Source organism: Tupaia chinensis, unplaced genomic scaffold, assembly GCF_000334495.1.
Source record: "Tupaia chinensis unplaced genomic scaffold, TupChi_1.0 Scaffold000270_2, whole genome shotgun sequence".
Taxonomy (NCBI): Eukaryota; Metazoa; Chordata; class Mammalia; order Scandentia; family Tupaiidae; genus Tupaia; species Tupaia belangeri.
In genome coordinates this window covers 2,163,879-2,168,429 of record NW_006159751.1, presented here as the reverse complement: position 1 = coordinate 2,168,429, position 4,551 = coordinate 2,163,879, and the positions used below count along the sequence as shown (strand labels likewise).

Below are 4,551 nucleotides of genomic sequence, written 5' to 3'. Positions count from 1 at the left end.
GTGGGAGTGATACTCCTGCCCCAATGGCTTATTCTTCCCAGATAGATGTTGCTAGGCCTTGGGGAATACCCCACACACAGAAGGTAGAAAGTCGGAGAGGTGACTCTGAAGGAAAAACTGGTAGTGTTGGTTTACTATGTAGTTTGATTCAATTTTTGTTGTTTGACTGCTGACAGCCATCTAGCTCTACTACTCCAATCCTCTTTCTCCTCCACATCTGGGAAAACTTATAATAAAGCCGGGGTGCTTTATGCTGTGGTACTAGAGGAAAGGTGCCATGCAAGCCCAGGCCCTTACCCCAGGCCTACTGCAAGATTATCATAAAACCCCAACCCCACTGACCCTTACTATTCTCTCTCAAGTCAAATTTTGACCCTACTTGACCCCAGTTTTGACCCTACTCTTCCTAGATGGTCTCATTAAGTGAGCAATAAAGCTTTTTATACCATATCGCTTTGTGGGTACCTGGCCAATAGTGGATGCATTGACTTCTGGAACTGAACTCTCGGTGAGGAGAGGTGGTTCTTTCTGCTTCTGTGGGGTCATCAATAGTTAGTAAGGGGAAGACTGGTCAAGACTTGACCGGGGCATAGGTTTCTGAGTCCTTGTCTACACCAGTCATGGACAATTCTGAAGTGCTCCTGAAAGCTGTGTATGCAGAAGGTAAGGTCAAGCAACTGTCCCAGTTTTTTATAACTATGAGGCTTTGAAGAGACCTCACGTGCTCTTCTGGCATGCCATGTAGAAAACTCTTTTTTTCCTAGGCTAGAGGTAGCTTAGTACCAAGAATCAAGACCCTGAGCCTTTTAAGTCCATAGTCAAATATCACCTATCCCCAGGTCAAGGAGAACATTTCACCAGCAAGAAGTAGCTTGATATAGTATTTACCTGTTATCTAGAACTTTTCTCTCCTCTGCCTTTTCAGGATGAGAGAACTCTCAGGCACAAGCATCTTTTGAGACCATTGCATCCATCTGAATGCTTGGAAATGAGAAAAGGTGTCAAAAATAATGAAAAATAGGTAAGCATTTTTAGCAGAAGCTCTGACTTTCTTAACTCTCTAGTACCCTAAGAGAGAGAGAGCTAGACCAGCACTGATTTCCCTAACTTTCTAGCCTCCTGAGAAGAGAGAGAAAGGGAGACCAAGAGAGAGAAAGACATGTGAGCATTGCCATAGTGCTATGACATCTTAATGGAAGTCCCCAACGGTCCAATCCCAAGAAGTTTTCTTCTGGTGTTCAAGAGAAGAGGGGATGGTGGAGATCGTGCCATCACTGGCTGTGCTTCCAGGCCCTTCCAGAATTCTTTTCAAAGTGGCAGGCGACCTAGCATAGTCATGGCTCATGGCCCTGAGAAGCATCTGAAGCATGGAGCAGCTCAAAAGCATTGGATGCTGGATAAATTGACCAGTGTGTTTGCCCCTGGTCCACCCACTGGTCCCCACAAGTCGAGGGGATGTCTTCCGCTCATCATTTTCCTAAGGAACAGGCTTAAGTATGCTTTGGCAGGAGATGAAGTAAAGAAGGTCTGCAGGCAGCGGTTCATTAAGGTTGCTGGCAAAGTCCGTACTGACATAACCGACCCTGCTGGTTTTATGGATGTCACCAGCATTGACAAGACCGGAGAGAATTTCTGTCTGATCTATGACACCAAGGGTCATTTCGCCGTCCATTGTGTTACACCTGAGGAGGCCAAGTACAAGTTGTGCAAAGTGAGGAAAATCTTTGAGGGCACAAAGGGAACCCCTCACCTGGTGACCCATGATGCTCATACCACCCGCTACCCAGACCCTCTCATCAAGGTGAACGACACTATTCAGACTGATTTGAAGACGGGCAAGATTACTGAGTCCATCAAGTTCGACACTGATAACCTGTGTCTGGTGACAGGAGGTGCTAACTTGGGAAGAGTTGGTGTGATCACCAGCAGAGAGAGACATCCTGGCTCTTTCAGTGTGGTTCATGTGAAAGATGCCAATGGCAACAGCTTTGCCACTCCTCTCCAACATTTTTGTTATTGGCAAAGGCATGGATTTCTCTTCCCTGGGGAAAAGGTATCCGCCTCACCATTGCTGAAGAGAGAGACAAGAGAATGGCAGTCAAACAGAGCCATGGGTGAAATGGTTTTTGGATTTTATGTTGGAGAGGTCCTCATACTTAATAAAAGATAATATAGCATGAAAAAAAAAAAAAAGAAGAAGAAGAAGGGATAGTGGAAAAAGTAGCAGGATGCTTTATTCAGTAGCCAGCAGATAAATGTGACTTTCTCAAATTCTACCTTACCAAGATTGGAGAGAGTAAATTTTAGAATAAAGAGTATGGGTGCTATTTATTTACTTAGTCTAACTCTACCAAGTTAGTACTTCCAGTACAATGTTGTATAGGAGAGGAGTTAGCCAATATTCTTGCCTTGTTCTTATCATCTTAGAAGAAAACTATTCAGTATTTCACCATTAAGTTAGTCTTGTTTTCTAATGTTTATGTATTCTTTTATATGAGAGACAGAGAAAGAGCAAGAGATACAGACAAGCACTCTCTATAAGGCCTCATGTCATGATCCTATTCCCCAATGTCAGCATTCCCAGCCAGCCAGGATCATGGCATGAATGCCTGGTGTGTACAGGTCAACTGGGGAATCAAACCTATGATCTTCCATTTGGATCCCATTTCACTTGGGCAGTGCATTATTACTGCACCAAGCCAGCCTGTTTTTCAATATTATTGTGTTAGCTGTAGGGTTCCCATAGATACCCTTTTCTAGATTGAGAGTGTTCCCTTCTATTCTAAATTTTCTGGGAAGTTTTAATCATGAATAGATATTTTAAATTTTGGCAAATAATTTCCCTGTAATCTTGAGAGGATCATATGAGTTTTTTCCCCACAGACTATAAATCTGGTGACTCCACTGATTTTTGAATGTTAAACAGGTTTTGTATTCTGGGGATAAACTTTCCTTGGTCATGATGTATTAGATTTTTATATATTGCTGGGTTTAATGTGCTAAAATTTGTTAAGAAATTTCGTGTCTATGTTCATGGTGGAAATTAGTTTGTAGTTTAGTTAGAATAACCATCTGGTTTTGGGATCAGGGTCATTTTGGAGTAATAAAAGAGTTCAGACTTTATTTTGTTTGAGCTGTTGAAGAATTTGTATGTGTGTGTATGTGTGTGTGTGTGTATGAATAATTTGTATATTTATATACATATATATAGCACATGTACTTACCAAAGGGGTGCAAAGGGGGGAGAGAGCGAAAGCGAGAGTGAGAGCAAGAGAGAGAGAGAGAGAGAAAGAGAGAGAGAGAGATATTTCCCCACTAGGGAGATGAACATGCTGTAATTCCTTCCCTTCCATTTTCCTCTCAGGATTTTGGGCATGCATGTACACATGCCCAGAGTAATTTTCAAGTTGCTGGTACCAGGACTCAAACTGCAGTTGGCCATATGGGATTCAGCTGCCTTAACCTCCACACTGTCAACCGTTTCTTAATTTTTGATAAAATTCTCCAGTAAAGCTATTTAGGCCTAAATTTTTCTTTACAGAAAGATTTTTAACTTACACATTCAAAATACTTTATAGATACAAGGCCATTCAAGCTATTTCTTCTTGAATAGTTTTGATAGTTTGTGTCTTTGAAGGAATTTGTCCATTTTGTCTAAGTTGCATTTATTGGCATAACATTTTTATGATAGTCACGTAGTCCTTTTCTAATGGCAGTAAGATCTGTAAGTATGCCCCTTTTCTCATTCACGATATTAGTGATTTGTTCTCTTTTTCCTCATTAGGTTGTCTAGAAGGTTATCACTTTTATTGATATTTAGAAAAAAACAGGTTGGTTTTTTATCAGTTTACTCTGTTATTTTCTGTTTTTTTTTTTTTTCCATTGATTTCTGCTTTTATCTTTATTATTTACTTTTACTTTGGGTTTACTTTTATTTTTCTAGTTTCTTAAAGTGGAAGCCTAGGTTACTGATTTAAAAGTTTTACATTTTCCTTCTTTACAGTTTATTTATGATTTCCAGGAAAGAAACAGAGAGAGAAAAAGAGAAGTAAGGAGACAGACACCTCCAACAGGGTCTTTGTACAGTGACTCACCTCCAGCCTCAGCCACCCTGGATCATGGGTATGCACGCGTGTGCCCTTGAAAGCAAACCAGGGGCTTTCCCATGTAGGTCCGGTTGCATTACCACTATGTCATCATTCAGCCCTATTTTTCTTTTTTTTTTTTAATTTATTTTACTTTTATTTTTATTGTTGCTTTTATTGATACATTCAATCAGTATACATGATTTAAATTGTAAAGAGACGTTACCCAGCATGATACACATCTCAGTCCAGTTGAGAATCTATACACATCCTCGTCAACAGATAATAAACTATATATCTGTGTCCCACAAATATCGTATCTCCATTTTTTTCTGCTAATTTCCTTTCCTGCACTCTTCCCCTCCCACACACTCCTTCCACTTTGTTTCTTGTGTCCATAACAATTTTTAATGCTTTTATGTTCTCTAGTCTTTCAGTCTCTACCATAGAGTGGGGACAGCCTGTA

The 4,551-nt window shown here is 40.5% G+C and overlaps 1 pseudogene; it reads left to right on the top strand.

Moving 5' to 3' along the window:
* The first annotated feature begins 1,336 nt into the window (after nt 1-1,336).
* On the top strand, nt 1,337-2,137 carry LOC102476601 (40S ribosomal protein S4-like; annotated as a pseudogene).
* Nucleotides 2,138-4,551: the final 2,414 nt, after the last annotated feature.